The sequence below is a fragment of the Spinacia oleracea genome, chromosome 1 (assembly GCF_020520425.1).
Source record: "Spinacia oleracea cultivar Varoflay chromosome 1, BTI_SOV_V1, whole genome shotgun sequence".
Lineage (NCBI taxonomy): Eukaryota > Viridiplantae > Streptophyta > Magnoliopsida > Caryophyllales > Amaranthaceae > Spinacia > Spinacia oleracea.
Genome location: NC_079487.1, coordinates 46,961,567 through 46,979,690, shown reverse-complemented (window position 1 = coordinate 46,979,690; position 18,124 = coordinate 46,961,567). Strand labels below are relative to the sequence as shown.

General features: G+C 41.3%; 1 long non-coding RNA gene across 2 annotated transcripts; it reads right to left on the bottom strand.

Annotated features, from left to right (window-relative positions):
• Window positions 1-9,486: 9,486 nt before the first annotated feature.
• On the bottom strand, window positions 9,487-13,889 carry LOC110779272 (uncharacterized). 2 transcript variants are annotated; one of them, XR_008926306.1, is made up of 5 exons: window positions 13,551-13,885; window positions 12,080-12,250; window positions 10,570-10,880; window positions 10,173-10,251; window positions 9,487-9,851 (listed from the first exon to the last, which is right to left on the bottom strand). It is a non-coding gene; the product is annotated as an uncharacterized lncRNA (long non-coding RNA). The 2 variants fall into 2 exon arrangements; XR_008926316.1 differs by having other exon boundaries at window positions 10,570-12,250; window positions 13,551-13,889.
• Between the last annotated feature and the right edge of the window lie 4,235 nt (window positions 13,890-18,124).

Sequence of the window (18,124 nt, the reverse complement as noted above, 5' to 3'; positions counted from 1 at the left end):
TTCCTTCAACTAGATAGTTGGAAATGTTCTACATAACATGTTAATTTGTTTGTGCATGTTAATTTTCGCAAGTATGTTGATTCTTGTTGAATTTGGGCATTTTTATACTAGCCCCCAAGTATACCTACGACTCTAGTGTTTTCTTACAATGTAGGTGTTTTTGGTATATTGCTTGCGTTCCTCATAATTCATGAATGACAAATTATGGAAGAATTTTCATTTTGTTGGAGTTAAAAAAAAAAATTTCACTTAGGGAATTTTTTGCTCAATATGAACTTAGTATCATGTCTTAGGGAACAAAAATTGTATGACTCCATTTTATGAGTGGAATGCACTCCTTTAGTGATTGGTGTGAGTGCCAATTTTGTTAAAGGTATAATGCCTTATTGTATTATTGATCAGCATGCCTGACGAGTCGTCACCTCCTTCTGGTGGCCACGAGGAGCGTGGCATGACGCGTCAGTCTACCGACCGGAGCGTGGCATGACCACGTGACTTCCCGCCTTCACGCGAGGAGGGAGACTACGGTTCGCGGCTACGGTGCAGCGACGAGTGAGACTGTTTTTGGTTTCCTGAGCTCGGACGCCAAGGCTTTGGTGAGGGCGAGCTCACTGTTTTCGGTGGTTGAGACCTTCTGGGAGATACTGCGGCTTAACCTCTCCCTGTCCTTTCTGCGGTCATTCATGAGGTGGTGGTGGGATACCACCAACACTTTCCACTTTCCTTGGGGTGAGATGACGATTACTCCCGAGGACTACACAGCTTTGACGGGCTTGACCTTTACAGGGAACCCCGTTCGTCTGAGGTCGGATGGCCCACCGCCGACTGTTGCTGAGGGTACCAGGCTCCTGGGCTCGTGGATGGGCATGAGATTGCCTTCGTACCAGCCCCGTGGGATACCTTTCGCTGACCTGATGTGGGCCTTGGAGCATGGGGTAGAGGAGTCGTCTTCGAGACAGGCTCGGCTGTTCTACCTCCATTTCATTACTTCCACTTTTCTATCGGGTCCGACTGACACTTTTGACCCGAGGTGGATAGGCATGATGGAGGACGTGTCTACACTGGTTGACTATTGCTAGGGTGATTTGGGCTACGCGACGCTCGTCGGCCAGATGAGCTTGGCGGTGCGCGACTCGAACCCGAGTAGACGTCACTTTGTCATTACATTGGCGGGAGTGCCGCGTTTGATCGAGGCATGTGCCTAGATTTTCTTTTGTTTTCTCGCTTTTACCGGGCCTCTTTTTTTTTGACGTTTTATTGTCTTTTCTTTTTGCAGCTGTGGGCCTTTGAGCACTTACCTTGGCTGGCTCCCCGAAAGGGGCAGAGGCCTTTGGAGTACCCTGCCGGTCGTCGTTGGGGTTGGAAGAAGAAGCTGACTGTGCGTCCACCGCCTGCTACCGTGTGGGATCTCATTCGGGACGGGAACCCTGAGCATGTGCAGAATCTTATCCTCTATCTCGTATTTCGCCATTCTTTTTATTTCCTATGTGCGAGATCTGACAGTGTTTGTACAAAACAGGTGGTTTGGACCCCGTGGCTCTCTTTTAGGGGTACTTATGCTTCGGTCAGGGATAGTTATGCCCTGAGCCAGATGCGGGTCTTGTTCGTTGGCCGCAGGGACCCTGTCTTGTACCTGGGAGAGCGGGTACGTATGCAGACGGTCGGGGCTTTTTCGGTGCCTAGGCCTCCGCCTGCGACTATGCTGTCTACTCGTTCGATAGGCGAGTCGTGGAGGGTCCACTCGAGGACTGGCGTGCCGGCGACGGAGCTGGTGATAGCGGGAGCTAGCTATTATCAGTTTATCCAGGACTCTCTTCGTCTCCCGGAGCCTGGCGCTGTGAGTTGCACTCTCTTTTTGTATTGATTTTAGTGTTTTCATGCTCGTGCCCATGTGTTTATGTTTACTGTGTTATGTGCAGGAGTATCCTGACCCTTCGTTAGGGGGATGGGTGCTTCCCGATGCTCGGATCTCGTATACCGGAGAGAGTGGATCCGAGATTGTGGAGACTTTCCCGGAAGACCGGGTCTTCCATGCTCCGCTCCCTGAGGGAGTACAGGCGGTATGCACCTTTTATTTGTGCACTCTTCTTATATCTTTTTTTTTTCTTTTTTTTCTCTTTTGTTACCAACATTCCTATTTCAGGTTCCGGCCCGCACGGCCAACGCGATGGTGGGGGTGATCAACCGGTTGAAGTCCGCGTTGATTCGGGCCCGATCTGCACTTTCTTGCAGGAGCCCCCACTCCACTCGGGTAATGGGCCCTCTTTTTCTTTTGATCGGTACCTTCTGTTTGGTTTTCCGTTACTCACCCTCTTTTATTTTTGTAGACGGGGGCTGGACGAGCCGGGGACGACGACGCGGGTCCCTCGGGGGGGGGGGGGGGGGGGGGGGACGCGGTCGTGCGGAGAGAGAGAGAGGGCACGGCACTCACCCCTACGGCATCGCCGTTTCGATGTGGGGGTGAGTTCTTCCGGGAAGAGGTCCGAGCCGGAGCGTAGGCGACGTTCTGTGTCGGTGGCTCGAGAGCCTAGCCTCGAGTTGCAGTCACAGCCTCATTTTTGGGGTGATTCTGGCTGGGGGTCCTCATACCACGGGGAGTAGAGTGGATGGACCGGCGAGGCTTGGAGACATGAAGCCGATGACGAGTCTTAGGCTTACCTCCTGTTTTGTATATATTCATTCTTGTATTCCGCATGTATATATATTTTTTTTATTTTTTGCGAATTTTTTGGTGCAAGAATGTTTTGAGCCTTCCGTGGGCTTTGCCTCAACATTTTATAGCAGTACTAGCTTTTTAAACCAACGACGAATTTCGAAAAGAGAAAGAATTCCATATATAAAAAAAAAGGAGTTCATACAAGAGTGCACACATATTTTTAGACTAGCCGACTATTTGGGGTATTACATATGCATGTTCACTATTTTTCGTTCTTTGCCGACTCGTGCCATACTCCTTTGTCGGGCTTGTTCCTGAAAATTCTTGTGTCTTTGTTTTCATTCTTATTTGGTCTTGCCCGTGCATGGGTTGGGGTATAGTGCCCTTTGTAATATTCTTTCTTCTTGACGTGTTGCATGACTTTATTATTTTTTAATATTTATTGGACCGAATCCTTGATAAGGATTGTCTACGTATCTTGTCAGAATCAAGTCGCGCGTAGTTCTAGCTTTGACTTTTTGAATTTTTTTTTTTGAAAGGGGTGTTCATTACACATCTGCTTCCCCCCCCCCCCCCCAAGTGTTCGTGGTTCTTTGATGATCCGGAAAAGGAGTACGAACACTTGTAGAAGCGGGAGGATAGGTGGCAAGAGAGAATGACGCCCATTCAAGGGCGAAGGAAATATGGGCGCCCAGGCCTGGGCGTGAAAAATAACAGCGCCCAGTCCTGGGCGTTGAAGTTTTGTCCTTCTCTTTTTCTATTTTATCGAGCTTTATGCCGTTTGCTTAGAGTAATGCGCAGAATGTTTGCTTATGAGTCTTAATGTGTTTTATTAGATGCCTTAACTCCGGACTGAATTTTATTAAATATAGTACTTTTTCAATTGGTCTAAGTTCGTGAGGTTGGCGAATTCCGCTCCATCTATGTCGGCTAGTTGGACTGCTCCGCCAGGTAGGATGGTCTTTACAAAATATGGTCCTGTCCACTTAGGCCGGAATTTTCCTCGAGGGTCCGTAATAGGTGCGCGGACTTCTTTTAATATAAAATCGCCTTCTTTGATATTTCGAGGTTTGACTCTTTTGTTGAATTGCCTTGCGATGCGCTTTTGATACACTTGCACGTGATGTAAAGCTCTCAACCTCCGTTGGTCTAAAAGGATGAGCTCGTCGTACCTAGCTTGAACCCAATCAGCCTCGGGCAGCTTGCTTTCTAGGACGATCCGGAGGGAGGGAATTTCCAATTCGATCGGTTGAACTGTTTCCATTCCGTATACCAAGGAGTAGGGTGTTACTCCAATGGAGGTGCGGATTGAGGTTCGATAGCCCCATAATGCGAAGTGTAATTTGTTGGGCCAATCCTTATAATTTTCGGCCATTTTTTCGATTATGAATTTAATATTTTTTTTGGCCGCCTCTACCGCGCCGTTCATTTGCGGCCTGTAGGGAGAGGATTTATGGTGTTTGACATGATATTTTTCGAGCAGGTCTTGGACTTCGGCCCTAAAGTGGGAACCTTGGTCACTTATGATTTCATGTGGAACCCCGTAGCGACAGAATATGTTCTTTGCTAGGAATCGAGCGACATGTTTGGCCGTTAATTTTGCATAGGAGACTGCCTCTACCCATTTAGTGAAGTAATCAATTGCGACTAAAACGTACTCGTGTCCCCCTACGCCTGTTGGTGTTACCTTGCCGATTATATCTATACCCCAGGTGGAAAAGGGCCATGGAGAAGTGAAGGTGTATAGTTCTGAGGTAGCCAAGTGGTTAAGGTTACTGAAGATTTGGCATTTTGGGCAAGTTTTTACAAAGTGATGGCAATCGGTTTCCATAGTGGTCCAATAGTATCCTGGGCGGGATATTTTTCGGGATAGCATTTTTCCGTTCATATGGGGTCCGCACACGCCGTTATGGTATTCTTCCATTAGTCTTTGGGCTTGGTTTTGGTGGACACAGAGTAACTTGGTTTTTTTCGGCGTGTATTTGTACAGTTCCCCCAGAATTATGCTATATTGTGAAGCGAGGAGGCGTAGGGCCTTTTGTGCTCGCGGGGAGGTGTTTAGGGGGAATTCCCCACTTGATTTGTAACGAAGGATGTCCGTATACCATGGTTCTTCTTCGGTGTTTTCGGGTTCGGAGTCTATGGCACAGCAATAAGCCGGCTCTTTCCTTCGCTCGACCCGAAGGGTCATTCCGTCCCATTCATTCGGGATGTTGAGCATTGAAGCTAGCTTCGCTAGTGCATCCGCGAATTGGTTATCTTCTCTTGGTAAGTACGTATACTCGATTTTTTCAAATTGCTCGACTATTTGGTCTAAGTGAGCTTGATATTTTGAGAGACTAGTGCTTCGGACCTTCCATCTTTTGGATATATGGTTGATTATTAGGGAAGAATCCCCGAAGACTTGTAGATGTTTGACCCCGAGGCTAACTGCGGCCTCTAGCCCAACTATGCAGGCTTCATATTCGGCGGCGTTGTTTGTGGCCTCGAAGTCAAGTTTGACAGAAATTGGTATATGGTCCCCTTCGGGACTGACTAGGAGAACTCCGACGCCGCATCCTTTCTGGTTGGACGCGCCATCGAAGTATAGTGTCCAATAGTCTTCTCGTATCATCAGAAGTTCCTCGTCAGGGAGGAGGTAAGCTTCCGTGGTTTCCTCATTCGTGGCATGCTCGGCCAGGAATTCGGCTACCGCTCTTCCTTTGATTGTTTTTTCTGGCATGAATTTTAGGTCGAATTCTGAGAGCATGACTAGCCACCTGGACAGGCGACCATTTAGGGCGGGCTTTTCGCACATGTATTTTAAGGGGTCTAGTTGTGACACTATATGAACAGTGTGGGCCAATAGGTAATGTCTGAGTTTTTTGGATGCCCAGACGAGGGCGAGGCAGGTTTTCTCAAGTTCTGTGTATCTCGTCTCGTACTGTATGAACTTCTTGCTCAAGTAGTAAATGGCTCGCTCGGATCCATGTACACACTGTGAGAGCATAGCTCCTGCTGCAGTATCCGTGACGGTTAGGTATAGGCGTAAAGGGATTCCGGGCAAAGGCGGGGAAATGACGGGTGGTTTGCTTAGATATTCTTTGATTTTGTCGAAGGCAATTTGGCATTGTTCATCCCATTCGGCCTTTTCTTCTTTTCTTAATTTTTTGAATATTGGCTCGCAAGTCATAGTAAGCTTGGAAATGAGCCTACTAATGTATTGCAGCTTTCCTAGGAAGCCCCTTATCTGTTTTCAGTTTTCGGTGGGGGCATTTCGGTAATGGCTTTGATCTTGGATGGGTCAATCTCGATTCCTCGCATACTAACAACATACCCTAGCAACTTTCCAGAGGTTGCCCCGAACACACATTTTTGTGGATTTAGTCTCATGTTATATTTCAAGATTCGGGTGAAGAACTTTCTAAGTGCCGGGAGGTGACCGTGCCGGTCTTTAGATTTGACGATCATGTCGTCTACATAGACCTCGATTTCTTTGTGTATCATGTCATGGAGTAACGTGGTGGCTGTTCTTTGATAGGTGGCCCCCGCGTTTTTCAAACCAAAAGGCATTACAGTGTAACAATATGTACCCCAAGGGGTAATGAAAGTTGTTTTTTTCCATGTCTTCTTCTGCCATAAGTATTTGGTTATATCCGGCGTACCCGTCCATAAAGGAGAGGAGTGCGAGTTCTGCGGTGTTGTCCATTAGTATGTCAATGTGAGGTAGAGGGAAATCATCTTTGGGACTGGCTTTGTTTAGGTCTCGGAAGTCTACGCACATTCGCACTCGTCCATCTTTTTTAGCTACGGGGACAATATTGGCCACCCATTCTGGGTAGTTGGAGACTTTTATAAAGCCGACGTCTAGTTGTTTAGTGACTTCTTCTTTTATTTTCAAGGCTATCTCTGGTTTGAGCCGCCGTAGCTTTTGTTTTACTGGCGTCATTTTGGGATCTAGCGGAATTTTATGCTCAGCGATTTCTTGATCTATTCCTGGCATGTCTTTGTAGGACCAAGCAAAGACACCCTCGAATTCCCGCAAAGTGGAGATTAGATCGGCCTTTTCAGTGGGAGTTAAGGTGAGGCCAATTTTAATGATTTTAGGATTTTCTTCCGTTCCAATATTTACCGATTCTGTGTCCTCAATTATAGGAGTTTTGAGTTCTTGTTCATTTACAGCTTTTATTAGTTCGGTATATTCCTCTTCTGGCTCTTTTTCGCGCTCATTAGTGGCGAGACATTCTGCATTATTACTCGGATTTTTAAGCGGCATATACTCAAAAGTTTTGTTTATCTTATTAAAGTCATGAAGCATTACATCAAAAAGATCTCCCGGAGTAGATATTTCCGGGTCTAAACTATTTTTGGGAGGGGTTACAATTTTGCTAGGTTCGGACTCAGAGTCAGACTCGGATTCAGACTCTAATTCTTCGTACATCGGACCCTCTCCTGCGGATATCTTGAACTTTATCCCACGAGCATTAGTCCATTTGAAAGTCTTGCGCCACCCTCGTTGGATTTGGTCATCTTTTGAGGGTGATGGAGCGATCAATTTAGTAGGATCGAACAATTCATCTTGAAGAGCTAATTCCATAATTTCTGGTTCATTCTTCGCTCTTTTCTTTTCTAACCCAAACAATAGCCCGAAAGCATGTGAGTTGGGGAGCGTTTTTGGCATAGCACGATTCTTTGAGGCGAGTGGCCTTTGAGAACGTAAAGGGTCGTGTTCTAGAGCATGCATCTCTTGGGTTTGTGCGACCTCTAGGTATAGATGTTCGGGATATGCTTCTTCCATCGCGCTCCTTGATGGCTATCACGGGTAGGTACTCAGGGGCCCTGCATTATCGTTGTGGAGTAGGAGACACATTAGTTTGTTTCGTGAGTCGGTTTTTTTTTTAGACATTCTATGACTACCCTTAAGTCGGACTAGTATATTTGGACTGCTATGTGTGCACTTTGAACTCTTTATATTTTCGAAAATCTTCGCCCGTGTGACATTCATAATTATTAGCATGTTCGGTTTTTAGTGCCGAGCATTGTCGTCGTAGGAGGCCTAACAACGACACAAAGAGTTATTAATTTTTTACGAGTCGCTTTTGAAATCGAGTGTTTTTCTTACGCCCTCGTAGCAATTCTTTTTACGAACGTTTTTTTGTGCTACGTATTTTCCTTTTGCGCGGGCACCGAGGCTGCTGCGCCTGACCAGAAGGCCAAGCAGCAACTTCAGCGCCCAGCGTAGGGCGTGAGAAATTCTGGCGCCCAGCCAGGGGCGTTGAAAATGCGTCCCTGGCTGGTTCTCGTTTTCTGTTTGCGTCTACTTTTGTTTATGCGACTTCGATTTTGCGTGCTTGCCTAATAACGTCCTTTACGCGTTGTGCAGCGTTTGTGGGATTCGTTACAGGCCATCCCGAGCGTCGCTTATTTTTGTGGCGATCGTTCGGGTTTGCGGAACACATGTTTCGGTATAACTCTTTGGCAAATTGGTTTATGAATGTTTGGGCGATTTTTAAGGTCGTTGGTTTTTCTAGGATAGTTTGTCACACACAATCATATATTTCGCTACACATAACTAACATTCCATCATGAGGCAATAATAATATGTCATGTAGTTTATGATAGGCTTCTATGGGTAGTTATTTGCGCCTGGCGTGGTACCGCTTCTATCGTAGATCCAACATATGCCCCGGTCGAGGTAGTGTCTTCAGCAGACGAATTTCGCTCAAGAGGCCAACCCGCAAGTGCAAGCCAAGGGGGCATGCAGGCGAGAGGGACCTAATGGGCGAGCGATTGGGTTTGGGACGGGTGTACTACTAGCGAAAGTGCCGAGTGGACAACATTCGAAGCGTATGCACCCCCCGGTTGGCGATGGGTATCCTTAGTCCCAACTCCCAAGATGAAACACCAAGGGAGCCAAGATTCGTTATGCGGTTCTGTCCGTTCACATTAATATGCTGATTTTCAGGTCGTCCCAACTTGATTGGGAAATAAACGTGGGGTAGGATCGTTTCACCCTTCGGCTATTTTGATTACCTACAAGCACGAGTATTTCCTTCACTATCCCCAGTGGAGTCGCCACTGTGAGGGGGTCGAAAAAGCACAAGGCTAATGCGTGACCTCGTTTGACCACGAGGCTAAAGGGAGTGCAATTATGTTTGACCACGACGGCCGTAGGTTCCCTTGTGATCCCTGGTGGTGGGGGTCGCTCAACGTACACCCGCAGGGTAGAGATTGAGGGTTCGGGGGACTGTAACTACCGAGAGGAGTACTCGCTCTTCGATAACTCCAGAGGCAGGATATCCTTACTAGCTCAGCATAAATAATTGAAGGGACATGCGTTAACTATTAAACTAATCACTAGTACATAATTAACTTTAGGTAACACCGAAAAATTGTTACATAAAGGGGGTAAAGTGTTCCCATAGATAATAGGTAACACTTTATGGGTGATACATTTGCTCGTGCTACCTATTCTATTAGGAAACACTTTTACTAGTGTTACCAAAATTAATTTTATGTAACACTTTTCCATTTCTATTGTAGCACTTTAAAAGTGTTACTCGTAATATCTTAGGTAACACTTTTTAACCATTAGTATCACTTTTTTATATCATCTTTTTATTTACAGTAACACTTTATTGAATCATAGGTATCACTTTTTACCATATAACGTAACACCTTGTTCATTGTTTAGGAACACTTTTCTATTCTTAGGTAACATTACATATTTAACACTTTTTAATATCTATTGTAACACTTGCAAAGTAATGCTTTTCATTAAATATAATAATTTAACAAATATTACAAAATTGGTTCATAAATAACAATAACAATAATAATAATAATAATAATAATAATAATAATAATAATATTTATAATAAATAATAAATTTATAATATTTTTTGGTAAAATAGCAATTTTATTACCAAAAGATAGTACGTACACAAAATAAGTTCCAAACAAGGAAACAACTAAAGGAAGGGAGCACACCCGCTCCCTAACAAATTAAAATATTAGTATTTGATGTACGATCTATGAAAATTACATTATTATGTTCAAAATAAAATCAAATGATCATACCCAAAACTAAAATATATAATCCAAAACTAAATGTCTCCTATCTTTTCATCTTCAACTGATTTCCCTTACGTCTGCATGATTCTCAATGTCAACTTTAATCTTCATTTGCTATCCGATCCAATCCATCATCTTGATCCTATAAGAAGTATAAAATTAGTAAGGTCCAACATCCATAAACATGTAAAGCACAACCAAGACATTGCATTACAAGAACTAAAGTTAACATCCATAATCTGTTGCTTATAATTCAAAATTAGAATATGCAAAATCCACTCATACTTTCAGATGGTAGACACAAGACTGCATATAAGGGTCTACCATATATTTTAAAATATGGGCATTTTAGCTACAAAAGTAGGACACCTTAGTAAAATATATAGCTCTGTGTATGCTCTCCTAAACTTTGTCAACAATACATGCATAATGTAAAATACGAGAAGAGAGTTACGGCTCATACCATTTCTAGCTCATAGTCTTACTTGTGCGAAGGTCTAAAGTAAGGGGGTGGAGAATTAGGAGTTGGAGGTCCCTGCCCCCTGGGAAAAGAAACAAAATTATTAGTTCAATATAATAAAAATAAAATGTAAGACATCCATAGTCACAGAGATGGGTCAGAGAGGAAGAACTAAATAAATGCAGCTAGCTAACGACAACTGCAAGTAAGTAGCTTGTATCCAGATAAGCATATCAGCATGAAACATATGAGCAAAATGAAACCAATTTAAGTACCACATTTGACAGACATACTAGGAAATACTCTATATCACTGCAATAACATATATTGCTCAGAGCAAATAGAGAATCAATAAACGAAGGGGGGAACGAGAAGGAAAAAGAAACAACTAAAATCAGACCTTGGTCTCACTATATCAGTTCCAAAGATGACAACAGAAGATGCATGCCCATGGTATTCAATAGGAAGGTAGTACCTGCGAAATAATTATTAAACCAAAATAATTTCTAGACTACTGAATAGTTAAAAGGTCAAGAGAACACCAAAAAGCACAAAGCACAAAACAGTCTTAAAACAAAAGGATACATGTTCCGAAAGCTTTTCATGGCTCAAAATGACTCCCGTTCCCTTACCATCTATATCTTGACAACCACTTCTACTTGTTTCGGTAGCCTCTTCCTTCTCTTTTAGATCAACATCATTGGGCACAGCCTTCACATTAACATAGGTAAATCTAAGCCATGAAGTGGCAGGACTAGTGTATTGAGGATAACAATATTATTTAGGAAATTATAATACCTAGATACGTGTAGATCCTACAAGAAAAATACCAGAATACACCAAGATACTTGTATATTCGTAATACATGATTTTTGTTAGCAATAAATACACCACTGAAGTACTGAACTATGTAACTAATAATTAGAAAAACTATTTAATCAAATTGTAGAGAATATAGTGATAACAGCTAGTTCACATTGTTCATTCTATAACAAAAACCTCCAAAATTTTACTAAACCAAAACCTTAATTCTTAAAACTATCATACATTACCCACATATTCAGCACCTTAATAGAAGGAGACCTACATAAAACCAATACTAACAAGTCAACCTTTGACATGTCTACTAAAAATAAGTCAAACTTTCGATTATATCTGAATAAGTCTACCTTTTAAACCCATGTATTATTAACAAGTTGCAATAAATTTTGACCGGTTACAATGGGTAACAAGTATGACGTGGCAGTTTTGGTTAATTTTTTATTTTGTTTTACTTTTTAATTCTTTCATTTATAATTACTTAGTTCTACCTTTTCATTCTCTCTAATAAACGTGTCTGCTTCCCTTTTCTTCATCAATCATCCACTAAACACCCCCACAATATCAGAGAAACAAGGAAAGGAAGCTGGCAATCAAACAAAAGCACAACGATCGCCTTCTTGAAATAAAGATTGATACTTCAAATACACAGAATTCTGATAGGAACTCTGGCAAACTCTAAAATCAGTTTTCTAATTATATTAAGAGGTGAGCTTACACTAATGTTCAACTAAGCTAATTGATCTGAGAATGGACAAAGTTCAACCATTAATTAAAAGAGATAGGATGGAATGAGGCTATAAATAACGTCACAAATTACAAGCACCATTGCCATTTAGCTAAAACCCACTCAAATCAAGTTTCTGACCTTTAACCTTAATCGTATAATACCCCTTAATTGTAGTACATCTTTCTACCCATCAGACCAATCAAGCCACCATCTTTTTTAGGTAACCTGACCAGTGTCTTGTATAGGTACATATCCAAGTATTTGACCAACTGTGGTTTGAAATTCTGAACACAGGGACTTTATCCTGAAATCAGACATAAATATATGGCTTTCCTGAAACAAATTCTAATAGTTCGTGTACCTGACAACACGGCTCATGCACCAGACATCTCTCTTTGACAGTGGCTTCTATTTGGATGACCTTAAGGATTTTGTTTGTCGTATATATGATTCTGCTGACAGTGTGAAGGATGAGTTGTAGACGGCCTAAGAACCACTTGATTGATTATATCATGATCCAACTAGGATTTCACTAAAACAGGGAAACACAAAATCCAATCAGATAATGCCTTGGACTCTCAAATCCTGAATAAGAGTGTAGGTACTCATGATAAAAAGATTAAAAAAAAAAACTAAAAACTTCAAATACAAAAAATATGGTCAGCATTACTAATTGTGTACTCCCTCCGTCCTGGAATACTCGACCCGGTTTGACCGGCACAGAGTTTAAGGGACTTGAATTGACTTATTTAATTTAATAGGTAGTAGTTGATAGTGGGGTATTATTTTAATGTAGTTAGTGGGAGGTGGGGTTGGGGGAGAGTAGAGGTTGAATTTTTAATTATTTTTTGTATGGAGTAGGGGGTAGGTGGGTTAGTAGGGGTGGAGTGAGAAATAATATAATATTGTTAGAATATTTCCATTTTTAGAAACAGGTCAAGTATTAAGGGACGACCCGATAAGGAAAACTGGTCAAGTATTCCGGGACAGAGGGAGTATTAAAAGTCTGATATAATACATCCAAATATTTAATTAATGGATACTATTATAACAATGATGAAAATATCCAAAGCTTAATCACTTATTGTGTTAGTGAGAGGTAAAAGACTATAAATGCAGGTAACAACAGTTGGTAGCAGACAATAATGTTCTTGAATGAAATTTGCACTACTCCTAGTTGGCAGCCATACTTCTGAGAAATCCTCAATGCTGGATCATATTCTAATCAAATGACATATAGTGATCATTAAGAAATTAAATTATCTGTATAATAACGACTTCGAATTTTAGCGCATACCACTTCATAACATATACTCTTAAGGTCATATTCTAATCACCGCAGAAATGACACAAGATGAAATGTCTACGGTGGACGTACAGAATCATAAAATATATGGGTAACAGTAAAACAAATGCATTCATTATAGTCCATGGAAGCAAAAGAAATTCCTCGAATTGAATTAACCTCGTAAACATTGCTCATAATTCAAAAATGGGGTTAAATTATAATTTCGAACAAAAAATAAATCGAGGCAATAATATTAAAGGGAAAATTATAATCTGCAGAATTAGGTTTTTCCAACATCATCCTGCCTAATTTTTAAGGTAAGAAATTAGCAATGGAAATCAATAATTTGGACAATGAAACAATCTAAATCATTCAAATTAAAGAACTATCTAGTTAACATGGACTTTAAACTAAACTACTCGGTATATATTCTATTGCAGAAAAATCAATTGAAACAAATAAACTCAAATAAGAAGAAAGTATGAGAAAATTGAAGAAAATGGCGAAACTCCATTAATGAATATTTTGGACATATATGAATTACCTAACTGGGCACAACTAATCATCAGAAAATTCCAGTGACAAACAGCCAAGCAATTTCCCATTACACTTCTTTCTCTTTCCTAGTCTCCTTCCTTCATCATACCTCTCCTCGTCATCGCCACCGCCCACCAGCAGACTGCACAATCGCAAAGCATCGCCGAAATCCGCCAACCCACCAGCCTGAAGATTCTCGCCGGAGTATGTACTAGTGCGCTATCAGAGTTATAGGAGTGACTGAAGATGAGACCATGAATTTTTCTTTGATCTGTAACTGAACTATGGAAACGGCGGATGGTTAAGGGGTTGGCAAAAAAGAAAACCTGGGAAGGGAAAGAAAAAAAATATAAAAAAAAAAAAAAAATGTTAAGATTGAAATTTTAAAGTTTTAGGAATAAAATATTACAAACAAGTATTCACTTATACCAAAGTGTTACAAATTAGTGTTACCTAATATCAACTGTTACAAACAAGTGTTACCTAATACTAAAGTGTTACTAAAGTCTTACGTCTATATCGAATAATTTTGCATCTTTAAAAGTGTTACCATTTGGTGTTACCTAATGTCACTTTTGTACTAGTATAATCTGAGTTGATTTTAATAATATGCAACATATAGTACTAGATCGAGCGCGATTATCTGATTTAGATTGTTTTAAGGGACCTAGCATGATAATCCAATTTCCCAAAAATATCATATTTATTAAGCGTGATCGAACAATCAGATTTTAGTTAGTTTAACAGTTCATAAAAGGGCGAGGAAAGCAATTAAACCATGGAAAAGGGACACATTACGACGCACCCTTGAGAGGTGCGTCACGGTTCTCAGAAAACTAACCACTTTGACTTTGCTATTTCTCCTTTTATTTAACGAATCTCAAATTATGGGACGGAATACGTTCTGTTCGATTTATGGATCGATTGCGACAGAACGCGTGATCAGTTTTGCAGCGTGAGGCTTAGGCTTAGGGGTTTAGAGTCAATACTCAGAATATAATTGTGTGTTGTTGTGTTCTTTTCACGTCGAACTTAAGGGTCTATTTATAGGAAAGAGTTCGTGGAAAGATAGAATTGCAGAACTCTAATCCACGAGGAATTAGGAAAAAACACGTACCAGGTATTTTCAGCGCCCAGGCCTGGGCGCCGATGATTTCGACGCCCAGAGCCAGGCGTTGAAAATAGGGTCTGGGCTGTTTTTCTTAGTCAGATTCGGATTCCTAGAATCCGGAGTATTTGAGATTTAATTGAGTTCTTTAGTGTGTATTAACCTTGTGAAGGGATCCGTCTGGGCCCGTTACGAACTCTAGGCTCGTTAGGATTTTGATTAATACGTGACTCTTATTTTCGAATCATATTAGGAATAGGATTCTCTCGCAATTTCTATCTCATTTAGGATTTATGTTGGAGTGCAACACCTAATTCTGACAGGTTTCTATCTTTTACGACTTGCCACTTTTAACAACTACCTATTTACGGCAGTTACTATTTTTAGCAGGTTTCCATAAATAGCAGGTTTCTATAAATAGCAGGTTTTGGGTCAAATGAAAAGGGGATTTGAGATTCATTATTTTATAGGAGATGCGTTGTCAATTGGAGATTTACGTTTTCATCATCGAACCTTTCCCTTTCGGGAATGGGGACAAAAGTAGGTGTCTACATTGGGCGAAGGGGCTGCGCCTGGCGCCGGTGCTAGCATCCAGTGTTAGGTTATGATACATATGACAATTCATAAATCATGCGGAAAAACCATAAAGCCAGGAAAGCATATTATTTACACATAATCATTTAGCATAGAATAGATGCATACATGTTGTAGCGTGCCTTCCCTAGCTGCGCCCGAACCGAACAAGAAAAAGTCTTTAGGACTCCAAATGTCGTCCCTCCGTAGATAGTCCACAGTACGTCCGGATCCGCCTCAAGTTAGACCAACTAGAATCGCCCTTAAGGTGCTTAGGATTTTCGGCTCTTATTGCAAGTGTATGGCTGATTTATATTTCAAAAACTTACCCTTTGAATACTTCAATCGTTCCTGCAAATAATGACCCTAGGCCCTTATTTATAGAGGTATGGAAAAGGAACTGGAATCTTATTAGGATATTAATTAGTTAAACTAGAATCCTAGTAGGACTCTAATTAATTAATTTTATCCTTTTAGGATTAGGAATTTAATCATCAAACAAATCCTACACAATTTAGGTTTCGTATGTGAACACAAACTCTACACGAGCATGACCCACGAGCGTGCAGGCCATGCCCGCGCACAGCCCACACGGCCGCTCGGCCCACGCGAGCCGCAAGCCCACGCGAGCAGCAGCACAGCTTGCAGCCCATCGCTGCGCGCGCTGCTCGCGCTGCCATGGCCTGCTGGGCGTGGCCTTGCGCTGGGCCTGGCGTGGCCTTGGTTGTTCGTGTGGCGCGCTTGGCTTGCTGGGCAATGGCCTGGCTTCGTGTTGGGCCCTCGTCCGATGCTTATTCGTACGATACGCTTCCGATTAAATTCCCGGTTCCGGAATTCATTTCCGATACGAACAATATTTAATATTTCCGATTCCGGAATCAATTTCCGTTTCGAACAAATATTTAATATTTCCGTTTCCGAAATTATTTTCCGATTCCGATAATATTTCCGATTCTGACAATATTTCCGTTTCCGGCAATATTTCCGATTCCGGCAATATTTCCATTTCCGATAATATTTTCCGATACGTACCATGTTTCCGTTTCCGGCAATATCTACGACTTGGATAATATTTATATTTCCGATATGATCCATATTTCCGTTTTCGGCAATATCATCGTTTCCGGAGTATTCATTTCTTGCTTGTGACGATCTCAGCTCCCACTGAAACCAAGATCCGTCGATTCTGAATATCCATAGATAGAGTATTTAATGCCATTAAATACTTGATCCGTTTACGTACTATTTGTGTGACCCTACGGGTTCAGTCAAGAGTAAGCTGTGGATTAATATCATTAATTCCACTTGAACTGAAGCGGCCTCTAGCTAGGCATTCAGCTCACTTGATCTCACTGAATTATTAACTTGTTAATTAATACTGAACCGCACTTATTAGACTTAACATAGAATGCATACTTGGACCAAGGGCATTATTTCCTTCAGTCTCCCACTTGTCCTTAGGGACAAGTGTGCATTTCCTAATTCCTTTGTCGCTCGATGCTTGCTCTTGAACATAAGGTAAGAGTTGTCATCCTTATTATGTCCAGAGGTGTTTCTCGGTTTCAGAGTTCAACTGATCAAATAAACAGATAATCATAGCCTATGATTCATCCGAGCACGGCCATGCATTTCACAGTTTCTAGCTCTCCGAGTGGCCTTGTACAACTTCTAAGCATCTCATCCCGATTTATGGGAGGACAATCCCAATCTTGCGATCTTGAGATTAGACTTCGTTTGATAGGTGATTACCTGAGCGTTGCCTTTATAGCCTCCTTTTACGGTGCGACGGTTGGTCAACGTCAAAGCAACCAATTCTCAAACAAGTAATCTCAAATCACTCAGGTATTGAGGATTTAGTGTCTAATAATTTTAATGAAATTTACTTATGACAGATTTTCATCTCTTACAGTAAAGTTTCATAGGTCTTGTCCGATACTAGTCTTCCCAAAGTAAGTATCTATGCAAATGATTATGACATTGCCATGTCCACATAGTTCAAGAAACAGAACTACTAGTCATCTTGCATTCTAATCGTCTAACGTTTTCTATGCGTCCAATTTTATAGAAAACTCCGACTAGGGACCATTTTCAACCTTTGACATTCAAGTTCACTTGATAGACATTTCTTAGTCACAGGACTGGTCCTGACAGTCTATCTTGAATATATCGTCAAATTGAAGGGACTCATCATTTAATACTAAACCAAGATTAAATGGAATATGAAAATACATTTCATATATGATAAATGTTCAATCCCATTGCTTTACAACCATGGGCCTCAAACCCATCTTTAAAACAGTTCATGGAATTCAAAGCTATGCTTGATTTCCAGTGCTACAATGTAAGTGTTGCTTCTCACTTGTTGCATAGGTTTAGTTATCATGCTTTGCCAATCTTAATATCCTTTTCATCGAATGTTCTTCGAGATATGATGATAAGATCTTTTGAGTATGTTTATTTTGTGATCTAGTCTTTCTTGCTACATTAGTGGTACTACGCATTTTGCAATGAAGAACCATTAAGTCAACAGACATGTGATCTTCCCAAGTTCAATGAAGAACTCATTAATATAAACAACTCTGTTTTATTGCTTCTTAGGCAATAAGTACTTTTACTTCAACTGTATAGGTTGCTAGTGATGCTTTGTTTGGATCTACTTATCCAAGCAGTTCACAGATATGTGGAAGACTCTCCAACTATATCTTAGAACATAGAAATTATTATTTTAATTTCCCACGCAACAACTCATGGTCTTCAATCCATGTTGCCATTTCAAAACACGATGCTCTTTAGCTCGTCCTTGTCAATGGTTAACTCCAAAGGGTCTTGCTTGATCCTTTGCCAGTGTTTTTGCGTGTAGCATCAATATTTAGCATATCTTTATTTCCTTGAATCAAGAA